The sequence below is a fragment of the Notechis scutatus genome, chromosome 1, assembly GCF_049901735.1.
Source record: "Notechis scutatus isolate UNSWTSFEM ecotype Mainland chromosome 1, rNotScu1.2, whole genome shotgun sequence".
In the NCBI taxonomy this organism is placed as follows: Eukaryota; Metazoa; Chordata; class Lepidosauria; order Squamata; family Elapidae; genus Notechis; species Notechis scutatus.
Window position 1 is genome coordinate 196,185,381 of NC_142009.1, and position 13,824 is coordinate 196,199,204.

The window sequence follows — 13,824 nt, forward strand, 5'->3', positions numbered from 1 at the left end:
GGGAAAACTATTTTTTTAAGGAGCCATTACTCCTGCTCAGATCCTTTGCATTCAATTTAGCTACAACATAATGGTTTACAGATTTCTAATAGTGCATTCCCAAGCCAGTTAACTCATAAGTGTCACCAAACTCAAGGAATTTACTGAAATGTGTAGGCTGAAAGTGGTTGCTTATGAGATTTGAGTTTCCAGCCTTTAATTGCTTATCCGAATAGATGCTTGATAGAACTCAAAGAGGCCAAAGAGCAATTCCAGGCGACTCCATCCATTGTGCAACCATCCTGAAGAAATGGGATCTGAATGAAAGGTCAAAAATTACTCAGTATTTTTGCCGAGGTCTAGTTAAATGTTTTGCTTAGTTGGGCTAAAACGAACTCTTCCCTCTTGTAAGACTGAGAAGGCATATTGACCTTACTGCCGACGTCTCCTCTTTCCATTCTTTTTCATGGTCCAGCAATGCTCATGTTAACTCAAAAGTAAGCCCCATTGAATCCCTTGTGAAAAAGGTACAGGATTAGAGCTCTAGGGAACTATTAATTCTATATTTATGACAACTGTTACCATGGTGTTATGTTTCTACAATTGCTCAGCTTTCCAACCCAACCGTAGCCAAATGTGTCAGAGTTTGATAAATGTCACAAATTGGCATCCACACCACAGTGGGGGGACTATAAAGACATTTGCGTTGTTCTGCCAAATATTGTGTCTTCAAAATAGGAATGAGAGCATCTTTTTGATAATTAATGCATCAGGTCACTCAACCAGGCAGGACTAGAGCTAGGGAGACAAACGGATGCTTGCCCTTGACTACAGTAGTTGCTTTGCTGGACTTCCTGGTTAGGTACTGGTACTTCTTTTTTTTTTTTTTTTTAAATAAAGAAGAATAAAATATACTGTTTGGAAGAAATATAGAAAAAATGTTTTTTATAGAATGTGCAAATATAGTACAGGTAATCCTTGACTTGCCACAGTTTATTTAGTGACTTTTAGTGACGGTTTGGCATTGAAAAAAGTGACTTACGACCGTAATACACACTTACAACCATCATAGCACCCCCATGGTCACATGATCAAAATTCAGAAGCTTGGCAAGTGACTCAAATTTATGACGCTTGCAGTGTCCCAGGATAACCTTTTGTGACCTTCTGACAAGCAAAGTCAATGCAGAAGCCAGATTCACTGAACGACTGTAGTAATTCACTTAACAACTGAGGTAAGAAAAGGTGTAAAATGGGGCAAAATTCATTTTTTAGAACTGTCTCGCTTAGCAACAGAAATTTGAGCTCAATTGCGGTTATAAGTCGAGGACTACCTGTACACAATCTGTGGGCATTGTTTCTCCTTGAAAGCATCCGAACTTATACTTTGTCACAGGAATCAACATTGGGGATAAAGGAGGGGGAGGATTTAGGGGGCCTAAACATCACAACGAGAGGCCATAGCTTCCATGTTGCCATCCCATTTTTTTGAGGGAAACAACTGATCCCAATGCAGAGATAAAAAAACCAAGAATGATTGGTAGGACAGGCAGCTCCCCAATATACATTCTATCATCTTCTTTTAACGACCCCATAATCCCTTGCGGGGTGGAGTCTGGGTAAGTGAATGGAGCTGAGTGTTTACTGGCCGGATGCCCTTCCTGTCACCAATGTGGAGTTATATTCAGCAGATATATTCTCAATGTGCCCAGAGAGAGAAATATCTGCTGCTACCTAGGATCACACTCACAGCCTCCTGATTGTGAGGCGAGAGCTCCACCTCTAGGCCACCGCACCAAATATAAATTCTATATGCATAGGAAATAAACTGTATACCTGTCTAGAAATACAAATCTCAAAGCAATATGCGTGTGATGGGTTAAATTTGTATTATATGAAAGGAAACTGAAGGTGCAGGGTTGTATCTGCCTACCCCCTACCCCCTTGAAAATAATGTTCAAGCCCTGCTCACAGAATGCCCAAGTGGGTTTGGAAACTTTTCCATGGAACCTTAAGGTTCTTCAAGAACTTGATGAGGTTCTGGGAGAATTTAAAGATAAACCAAACGCTCAAACACAACCAGGGACATCCATACATTTTCCGTCAAGAATAGCAATCATATCCCAATTACTGAACTTTGATTTGCTTGGTTGAAACATCAGCCTCCTATTGTGTAACTAGAATTGTGTAATTCTAGTTTTAATTTTTGTATGCTGAAGCCTTTAATTTTCCATTTAAAATAACAGTGTTTCTCAACCATGGCAACTTTAAGATGTGTGGCCTTTAACTTCCATAATTCTCCAGCCAGCGTGCTTAAGTAACTCATCTTAAAATTGCCAAGGTTGAGAAACATTGACTTAGAATAATGGACAGACTTTGTGGGACAGTAATTACTGGTACATCCAAGTTTGTGAAATTCCTAAATTTGCATAAATACCCTGTTTCTCCACAATACGGCCTCCCCCAATAGGAAGTTCCAGCATGTTTTATAGGCATGAAATGAAATTAAGCCCCTCCCCCCAAATTAAGGCCTATATTAAAACATGCGAAATGGAGGGAATGGTGGGGGGGCTTGCCGTTAGGAAGTACTTTTGTTGCACACCCGGATATGGTGCTGCCTGCGTTGACCCCGATACGCCGAGATCAACATCCAAGCAGTCGCTGCCCGCCCGATGATGCAAGGGGGGGGGAATTAAGTCGCCCCCGAAAAGACAGCCTAGCCATTTTTTCGAGGCTCAAAAAAAAATAAGACCCGGCCTTATTATATGAGAAACACGGTAATGTATAGTGAACAAACTTTAATTTTATTCTCAATTGTCTAACATTAGAGCTTTTTAATCAAGGATTTTGGGATTCCTTTTTCTTAACTAACTGATCCCATATTCTGTAAAAGTTTTAAAATCCCTGTTGTAATGTCCCAAAGGTTCTTTTTCAAGAGGCAACTGGACTTCCTTTGTTTTTCCTTGAACATGTTCTGCTTCTCATCCAAGAGCTAATGTAAGGGACTTAAAACTTGGCTGGAAAATTGGGTTTAGATGCCATATCAGTTGCAATTCAATACAAATGAATCAAATGGGGAAAAAAGTTACCTGGGACTTATTCCCACTGACCTCGGAGACTAGTAAGCAAGTGTGAGATGGCAACGGAAGCCTTTAAAACAGTTTTTTCCAAACAGGATACTTTCTGGTTGTGTTGGAGTTCAATTTCCATAATTCTCAGCTGGCATCAGCAAAAGATGATGTGAGCTATAAATGGCAGAAATAAAAGTCCCACCCCTCTGAAGGGTACCCACAGTTAAGAAAGGTTGCTTTGAAAACCATCTAAAATTAAGTCAATGAAGAATCTCAGTCATCCAGGTAGAGTTATTTGGAAGTTGAGTCATGGCCACTGGACCTAGACGGAAGAAGCTACTTGGATAAACAGCAAAGCAAAGAAGTCCAGTGGCCATGACTCAACTTCCAGACATCTAAAGTTAAATCATTATGCAGGAAAATCAGAAGCAGTGCCAAAACAGTTATCCACTACAATTAAAAGTTGAAAAGGAAGCCTCCTTGTGTACCAGGTACAAAAACTCACTTCTCTTAATCACTAATTGCTTGACCCCAGTAGAATTATCACTATACAGTATTCAGATAATGGGAACAATAGAAATATTGTAGCTATGCTGCATTAACTTGAATGGTCAGGAAATGTTATTGAAGAGTCACTGAAAGAGATGAAATCAATAAGACTGGGATTCGTTTCTAAATGTATTGCTTCACTGAAGCTTCCTTTAAAGAAAATGCTAGGCAACTGTGCCAGTACAGCTTTTTAAGTAGGTAAGACCATCAGAAATAGAACTGGAAGACAGTTCTTCAAAATAATAACCCAGATTAGACTTAGTGAGATCCTGGTGAAACATTTCTCAAAATCCACTCTTCTTTCAAAGGTACAAACAGTAATTTAAACAGAAACAAAAGTGGCTGATTTTTATGTTTCATTCCATGAACTGAATATTATTTGGGTTATATCTGTCCACTTAAAGTATGCTGTTTAATGTGAAATCTACCGATAAACATGGTTTATTGTTTGCATGGATGCCTGTAATGCTGTTTTGAAGTTGCCTCACAATTATCTTAAAAATACCTAGGTACTGCTTGGCAAATTATTGCAAGTTGTCTTGAAGAAATAAAAAGAAGCACTTCTTACCACAAGCTACTGAAAACCTAAGTAGGATATTCCCCTCCACTCTCAGTTATAACAGATAAGATAAATATATAAAAGTAATGGGTACATTGCAAAATAATGCTTTTCATTATTTCATTTTTAACACGTTATTTAATATTATAGGACAATTTTATGAACATCCTTAAGGACACCCTTTTGTTAAAAAAAATCATCTTTGAAATATGCTATATTGCAAGATAGGTACATTGCTTGCAACAAAAATCAAAGTCAACATAAACCAGAGATTCAATCACCTGGAAAAGAAATATGGAGAAGGATTTTTCCATACTGTCACAGCTTTCTAACATGCTTCGACTGTAAGCATCAACATGTCATCTCATTCCCAGAAAATTGCCCAAAATCTTGCAAGTTCACTAAAACCTGCATGATTTTATTAAGTAAGACTACTAAAACTACAAAAGAGATTGAATGAAATTTCAGCATCCTCACTTGAGAGTTCGGCAATGTTTAGAAAATGCTTTTAATTTAATTGTTAGGGTTTCTGGAAGTTTGTGTGTATGTGTGTGTGAGAGAGAAATGAATATTTTGGAATATGCTATGCAGAGTTGCCATTCTGGGGTCAGCCTTTTTTCCCCTTGAAACATGAGTATTCTTTTAAAGAAAAGAAACTCCACAATTGTAACTTGTCCCATTGGCCAGCAAAGAAAAATGTCTCTCTTTCTTTAAAGAAATGGAAGATTTGTCCAGTCAGAATCTCTACTCCTGAGCTGCTTAGTAGTAGCTTTTGTGTGTGTGTGTGTGTGTGTTCAAGACAATAACATAAAAATACAAATATTTTTATTTATAACAAAGAATATAAGGAATGTGCAGCATACCAAAACCTCACCAACCAAAGAGAAGTACATACAATAGGGAGAAATATTTCAGTGGATTCACCAGCTCATTGAACCAGAGGAAAAGATAATATCTGAAAATCAAAGTAGTTCATTGAGGTGCAAAACCTGTCAGAGGAAAAAAAACACACCAATGCAAAGAAGTATGGGGAGAAGAATAGCAATAGCACTTAGACTTATATACCGCTTTATAGTGCTTTACAGCCCTCTCTAAGCAGTTTACAGAGTGAGCATATTGTCCCCAACAATTGGGTCCTCATTTTATCCACCTCAGAAGAATGGAAGACTAAGTCAACCTTTAGCCTGGTAGGATTTGAACTGCCAAATTGTAGGCAGCTGGCTGCAGAAGTAGCTTGCAGCACTGCACTCTAACCACTGCGCCACAGAGGCTCCTATGGTGAATGGCAGGTGTAGAAAAAGCAAACAAATTAAACATCACTGTTAAAAGCAGTCAATATACACATAAACGGTCTACAAGTGTTGGACATGGAACTTGATTCCGATTCTCTATTTAGTCATGAAATTCGCAATTGATTCTGAGTAAGTCAGAATCTCTTAGCACAGAGATGCATAGCTCAAACTCCCTGAACAGTGTTATTCTTCTAAAACCTCTAAAACTTAACATGTAACTAACTGCCACATAACCTCAACAGTTATCAAATTGTATGACTGAAGGGTGAAATTGTTAATTGAGACTGGAGGATAATAATGACATTAAAATACATGAGAATGAAATCAGATTTAGTCTTCATTCTAACCATTTTTTCCAATGTGACTGCCAAATCTGCCAAGAAGTAGTTCCTAAGGGGACAATCATAAAGGCTACTTGTATTAATTAGTTTAAAGCTTGTTCTACATCATATAATATATTCCATCTTTTTCTTTGCAGGAATTATAGAATAGAAACCTTGTTTAAAAATACGTTATTTTCTAGCATGCCTGTATGTGTGTGATGAATTTCTTTTTAAAAATATCTAATATGATCACGCTTAACCGAAATTCTTTAATTTTGCATAAAACTAATTATTATAATTAGGAAAGCAAGCTACAGCCCTTCTCTTTTGTTCATTGCTGAAAGTAATTCTGACATGTTTTGATAGAACCTAATCCTAGCATCAGAATACAAGCAGGTTTTTACACTCATACACGCCTTACTCATCAGTGTAGTTGAAGTGATGGAATAAAAATCTCACATAATTTTTTTAACTCCTCCTCTATGGAGTTTTCAGCCATTTCAGCATTATTATGACAAATGATTAAGTGGTTTAACTGTTTAAACATACTTTCAATGACCATTTTTTGGAGGATACATATTGAATTGGGCTGGATTCAACTAAAGCTTAGCTTGCTTAAAATGGCAGCTGAACAAGCACATAATATATACTAATCTGAAACTAAGCATCCTTGATTATAGCTGAGAATGATATGCGAATTCTGTCAGTACCTTTCAGCCCTATCATCATCTTTTAATTACCCCATAAACCCTTGCGAGGTGGAATCTGGGCAACTGAATGGAGCTAGCAGTGTTTAATGGCCGGATGCCCTTCCTGTCACCAATGTGGAGTTATATTCAGCAGATATGTTCAGCAAATATATATTGGTTGAAAGTGGTGTGGTGACCTAGCGGTGGAGATCTTGCCTCACAATCAAGAGCCTGTGAGCTTGATCCTAGATCCTAGGTAGAGGCAGATATTCCTCTCTCTGGGCACAATGAGATCTACTGAACAAAACTCTGTATTGGCAACCTTTCAGCCCTATCTTTTTTCTAATTCCAGATCTGGAGAAAGAAATGGGACTTTTTTCAAATAACATAATTTATGATTTGTCAGTATGTACATCATACTGGAATTATGGATATAGGTGTAGGCCGTGCTGCTCATAAATCATGATCACATGACCAAGGGATGCAGCAAACAGCCCTAAATGTGGGCCTCTTTTCAAGCGCCCAAAATGTGATCGACCTGATTGCGGTAGGCAAACCATTCCAAAATCTTGTCATGAAAACTGCAGAAATTTGTACAGACAATTGCCAGAAATCAATACTACCTGGAAGGCACCATACATACATTAAAAAAAGTAAGTTGATTGGAGACTTTAGAAGGAAATCTAAAATCATTTGCATCTTGAGGAGCGGACTAATGGTCTTGAAGCCAAAGAGAGGGGGGAAAGGTACTCTTGTATATCACATTCAGAAAGCAATCAGAGCATATTTTACCCTGCTTTTGACATGAATCTAACTAAAATGGATTCCCATCACTTAAGGAGTTTTCTTCTAAATTAATGTGCACAAGAATACAGAGATGTGAACCTAGCTCTTTTAGTTAAAACCTATGCATGCGATTAAAAAAATAATTCCCACCATTTTAACAGAACCATATTTGTTTAGCTATGGCTTCTCAAAAAATAAAAACAACCCCCCCTCCATTGACTGCACTCATATAACATAATAGTATACAAAATGTATGGCTGGATTCACACAACACACTAACTCTAAACAAGCAGTCTGACTTAATTAGACTTAGTTCTGTTACTTTCAGGAAATAGTGCCCATTGGATGATTATGAGAAGTCTTCAGTAAGGTAATTTCCACCTCTCTTGAAGATGGAAACTTTTCATTAAGGAAAACTGGAGGAGGAGCTTCACACCCTTCAGGGTTTCTATTCCAGTCACAATCCTTTCCAAGGAAGAAAGAGCAGACTGTTTTCCCAAATACTCGTTCTTTGGAATGTTATTTCTTCGGAGGTGTACTTTCCCAATTAAAAACAAAACAAAACACTTTCATGGTCTGGGTTCAAGGATTCCGGAACAGGAACTTTTCTCCGGTCCTGGCCCTTCCGCAATTGGGTCGTAAACACCCAGAGGCTACGAGACACCTTAATGTGTTTGTGTGTTACTTACAAGAGGAAACGAACCGGCGATTTCTTTGCTCCAGGTAGAACCGGTTTTAGACAAAGCAGCCACCCAGCCTCCTCTCTCCCCTACTCGCGCCTCCGAGTACTTTTCCTCCTTAGGCGCTTTCGGCTTTTTTGTGAGAAAAATCTTATGAATGACAGGACGCGCGGAAATCCACACCCCTTTGTTGTTGACCCCAAAGGCCCTGGCCAACAATGGCAAAACGGGCCCAGGAAAATGCAGGACGCAGCTTAAGCTGCATCTTTTTCCGCCCAACACCTCAAACCGGGAGACGCTCGCTAACCGGATCAAGGGGAGACGGACCAGAAAGAAAGCTTGTTTACAACCGCACGGTTAGAAGTAAATAAGGCAGCTTTCAAGAACGCGCAGAGGGAAAGTGTTTTTTACTGTGTGAAGAGACTGCCCACCGAAAGCTAAGAAGTCCCGGGCAGGGCTTAAAATGGAAAGAAAAACGGAAGCAGATTTGCTAGCTATAAACTACAAAGAAGTGGAGGCGGGGGGGAGAGAAAGAAACTTTGGGGGAACCGAGAGGAAAGAACTTGGGTGTTAACGTGGCTTGGAGAAAAGGCAAAGCAATACAGTCAAAACAAAAACAAAAACAAAACAAAAATTGCGTCGGTGAAAAGTTGCGGCCTCGGCCGCTTAGCGGGCGATATCTTATAAAGGCAAAAAGAAACTTACGAAGCCCCCACCGTGATCAGCTACGTGCTCCGAGCACCTCGGAGCAAGACCGAAACTCCGACGCGTCACCCAGGAACAGAGCGAACTTCCTGCTGAGCCTCCGCCGCCACCGCCGCCATGTGATCCGCCGCGTACAAGCCCTGCCAGCTCTCGGCAGCTGGGCCAGCAGGGACGCGGATCTCGGCCTTGCCGCCCTCCCCGCTGGCTTCCCTGGTTCCCCGACGGGCTCTTTTCTGACCGTCCTGGTCGGAGAAAGAGGGCAGATGGGCTTCTTCTGGCAGCTTTCCCCTCGCCCGTCTTCTTGCCTCTGGCTGGGCAGCGCGGTGCAGGGAAACTTTTCCCGCCCGTCCCCCCGCCGGGAGAAGGAAACAAAAAAAAAAAAAAATGGCAGGAAGAACCTCTGCCCGTGGCTTGCCCGCTTGCCCAACCGCACCTAACCCCACTGGGAGAATTGGGCTGTTGCTGGACTCCGTCCCGGTCGCTGCACCGCCTAGCGAGAGGTTGAAGCTGACGACAGGAAGGTCGTCGGCCTGCGCTCCTCCTTACGGCTGCCTTCTCCGTTTCTCCTATGAGAGAAACTGTTCATTCCCCCTTCGGTCTCTAGGAGTACAAGGTCGGGGGACCACCCGGAAATCCTCCACTCTTTCCCTAGGCAATATCAATATTGATTATCAGTATCAATATTATATCAATAATATCAATATCAAGCAATCAGAAAAGCACCCTGTAAGAAAGCACAGCATTATAACATCATTGTATGCAACACAATGTATTCGGGAAAAGTCCAGTATTTTAGTTGAACAGAGGCCACTTTATCATCCGGCTTGGAAGAGCCTAGTGTAACCCTGTTCCATATCCAAAGAACAGCAGGAGGCAGTGATCCAAGTATGTGAATCAAGCAGTACCTTAGTTACTAATTTCTAAAGTAAGTTGCAGTGAAGTGCTCACCGTAATGGACATCTAAGAACCATGCATATGTAGAAGATGTTGCTTATCCTGACTTATTTGCTCCACCTATCCTATCTAGGCTATAAAAATCTGGATGAGTACCGGATAGCAGACAATGGGTAGATGTTTCTGTTATCTCTGCTACCCTGGAACAGTTGTTGGAATATTTGCAGCCTGAACACCTGTCCTTGCCTCAGTTTTATGGATTTGGACCTCCTATTGAACTAAAACTTGATACCAAACATACTGAACCCCTTTGGAAGTAGGGGTTGCACATCATACTAGATTTAAGATGTGGCTGACTATGATTTAGTGGGTTCTGCAGATGCAGTTTCAAAGATGAACATTTACGAGACAAAACTATTCACATTTTCAGTATTTTCCATTAACTAACTAGTTTGGTGGCTGATAGTGGCTTGTTATACTTTCATAAACATTTGGACAGTACCTTGTATAAAGCTTTTTTTATTATATTGGTGGCTAAATATTTGGCTTCTGCAACAGATATATAAAAAAATAAATGAATCTGTGATCACCAATAAAGCTAATAATGCAGTATTTGCAGGAAGGAGGAAAACAGATCACAGACAGATTCGGTTGGAAATAAGGGAAACTGTGCTCAACTTCCATATATATTTGCAGCCTACCTTGCTTGCTGCAACAGAATATTGACAAAATAAAGCCCATCTTGATTGGCAGATCCTATGGTGGCCTAAAGTGGAACAATTCTGCTCTTCTGTGATCTAAAACCATTACTCCTGTTTTACTGAAGAAAACAGGAGGTTATAGTTGATGCCATTAGAACAAACGACCATATATAGATTTTGGAAATAATTCTTAACAAGGAAGAGAATACCACAATTTTTACCACAGAAAAAACTATCCTCTATCAAAGGGTGTAGATGCAAAAAAGAATTTGGTGTGTTATCGTAGAGCTGCGATGCCTGGTACATTATATATAATTATGCATTGATATAATGATTATGTATATTACTGTACAAATGTTAAGGCACTAAAATGTAGCCTGGAAAAAAAAAGAATTTTAGAATGTATGAACTAACTATGTAACAGGTCCATTTTGAATAAAAAGCGATCAGCAGATTATGTGAACATTAAAAGCAGATTACTTGCTTTTTAATTTAGACACTTTTAGACATAGAGAAATGAGAGAACTTTCAAAGCCAGAATTCATTGTTATCCCTTACCAACATGGGACACTTCAGATGAGCCTTTTCTTGTATAGTTACCCTACCTTAAACACAAAATTGTTTTAGCAAATCTTGTGATATTGTCCAAATCAGTGGGTGGGAGACCTCGTTCTGCTGAGATGGAAAAATCATATTCCCTTAGTAATAATTGAAAACTGGCCTAGTTGTTCCACATGCTTTAGACATTCACTTATATCCGCATGAAAGAACTTTTCTATTGTATCATTCTTTCTTTGAAACACTCTCTGCTTTAGAAATTGAGCACGTGCCAACTTTGCTATGGTTGAATAGCAATTGCTGTGAAATGAAAATCTGTTTATTGACCGCCAGCATTTGAGAGCTCACGATGGCATAGCTGAACTAGTTAACAGCCATTGTTTTATTATTCTTGCATTATTTTGATAGGCTTAACCGCATTTCTTAAGATTTTCTTCAGTATCAGAAGAAGCACAAAAGGTAACAATATTTAAAATACATTTTTAAAAAGCTGATTGCTGCTTTCACAGAACTTCCCTGTTTGTGGATGGTACTCCTGTTACTGTAGTTTTTTTTAGTGCTACTCAGGGGTAAGTTCCTCTGTTCAGGGAAGTATAATTTCCAAGTTACGTTTAGGGGTGACTGCAGGTTAATTTTTTTCTAGCTCTATCTGTTCCTGTCCATGCCCATCTTGTTTTTCATGTAGCAAAACAAAATACGTTTACTGTGGGTGACAACTAGATTAAATCTTTATTTGGGTATAATTTAATACTGGGAAGTTTTCTAAAGAAACAAATTTGAGTAGCACGAGAAATGTTTCTGCTTCTAATGGGCTGAGCCTACTGTATTTACCGCATATTGATGTGGTCAATATTGAAATACAGTTTCCTTACAGATAAAACTAAGTCACCATTATAAAATGTTTACAGTTTGTTGTGCCCAGCATGATAATGTCTGAATAACAACAACAATAACAACAACAACAAGGCAGCTTTCCTTGGAACAGCTTACATCCTGCAATGATATCTATAACACTATCAAGCACCCACATTTACCTATCTCAGATCCTTGGAAAGGTCTCAGTAGGTAGACAAAAATGCCAAATCCAGTCTGAACATCTGGCTGACTGTGTGACAAATCATAAATTAATAATCTATTAGTTTATGTGTTTTGGATTAGTAAATGTTTGCATCTCGATTTAAGGGAAGAAGCTGAGAAAATTCCTGTTACAGATGGAAGATAGCTAGGAGAAGGAATTGGTATCTTCATGAACAGAAATACAGTTTTAAAAACATGTATTAATTTTAGCATTTTGGTTTGTTTTAACAAGTTGTGATGCTTTTATTTTGGGGGATGTTGTTAAAGAACAGTCACATGTTTTTATCAGTAATTCCAGTTGCAGAGTTAATATTTTTATTGCTTATAAAATTATGAAAGGACAGAATAATCTCAGATAGCCCAACTATAATTATTTACACCGAAGCATGTAGAGGAAGTAGGCACTAAATGTAAAGTGAATTATAAAACCCACACCCTTTTTAATACATGGATTTGATGCAGAGTATATACCTTCTATCTTAGCAACATCAGTCTTTGCTTTCCAGAATCTTCAAATCATTTGGCAACACACCTTTTTAGTCTGCTTCCATGCCTGTTTTATTATCAGAAAGTTTTCTCAACAGGAGCTTAGAAGTACAGTACTATCTTGTTCAGCTAATGACTGATGTTAGCTGGGAACTTCCACTGAAAAATCCCCCACATGATACTTCCTTGTACATAGCCACAGAGAGCTGATCATTATAATTTGTACTCTCACTAAATCAGAATTTAAAGTGAAAACAAAATGTAAACTAGGTGTAGAACTCTAATATCCTGTCAATAATTCCATGTAAAACTTCTGCTCTGTGGATGTGAATTGAAAGATGGAGGTGTTGAATGATTTTTAATTGGGAGAGACTCAGGAGTATTTTGTAAGGCTTATTTTAACCAAATGTATAGATTATGAAAAATAATCACAAACGTTTTCTGGAGGAAGATGCGCAGTTTGTTCACATTTGGGAGGCTACATACAGGCTAGGTGTATTTTTGTTGATAAAAGTTTTGTGCTGAAAGGAGTTGCCATTTTCAATTTTGAAAAATGGTGTTGCACACTCTGAGCCATTTTTTTGTGGTGGAATTTGAGCCACTATGTAGCTGTAAATCAGGTGGAAAATTTGAATGGTGCATGTTCTGGATAATTGGAATTTTCTGTAGCAAAGTTCTGTATGAACTTTTAAATTGGTTGTACAGTAGCAAATGAGTAGTTGTTACTGCTTAGCTAAAAGCCTTTGCAATTTTCCAGAGTAAAAATGCTGATGTGTACCGTTTTGCAGAACAACATTAGAATGTAAAATACAAATCCAGTTACAAATTTAAAATATCAGTTAATCAAATTATAAACAGGTAATCCAGTAGATTTACCCTAAAGCAAAATCTCAAACAACTATTTTAAGAATAGCTTTTTGTGTGAATTTGAGCAGCAGCAATTAAAACAATAGAGCTACTGTTAGTATTTTTATTATGTTGGCCAATAAGAAAACTGTTTTTTTTTCTAGAAAAGACTTCTCGCTTATATGAGTTAGAGTGACTTAAGAAACTTAGTACAAGTTTCCAGAACAAAGGACAGAATTAAAGATTACAGGGAAAGTTTATTAACGGCAGGGATCCACAAATACACAGCCTGCACCAACTATATCAGTTGTACCATCCATCATCATGGTAGACATAATTCATAAACAGATGGCTGTAAAAGTTTGTCTACACTTAGCCAAATGTGGAATGATGATACAGTCTATTTTATATAGGTTGAACCATTCAGAGAAAGTAAATTTAAAGTCATCAGCAAAGCTGATAGTGTTTGGTCAAACAGTCCTGAAGATGAGTGCCAGACAAAAATATAGGAGACACAGAAATAGAATTACAGTTTTAAAAGCCACCAAGAGTTTTTTTAAAAAATGATCTTTAGTATTTATTAGTGTAAGATAGGATAGATCCTTCTTTTCATTTTCCCAATTAACTGAT

At 38.5% G+C, this 13,824-nt stretch overlaps 1 protein-coding gene across 8 annotated transcripts in view; it reads right to left on the minus strand.

The window, feature by feature from the left end:
• TANK (TRAF family member associated NFKB activator) overlaps positions 1–8,680 on the minus strand; it is a 41,670-nt gene extending 32,990 nt beyond the window's left edge. For 2 of the 8 annotated variants that reach the window (XM_087949866.1, XM_026674540.2), the window contains exon 1: positions 8,644–8,680. The gene's annotated coding sequence lies outside the window, so the exon portion shown is untranslated. Of the gene's footprint in view, positions 1–5,307; positions 5,431–7,936; positions 8,060–8,338; positions 8,426–8,632 lie in introns of those variants that run through there. The other 6 variants (XM_087949865.1, XM_026674539.2, XM_087949862.1 and 3 more) reach the window with 5 other exon arrangements.
• Between the last annotated feature and the right edge of the window lie 5,144 nt (positions 8,681–13,824).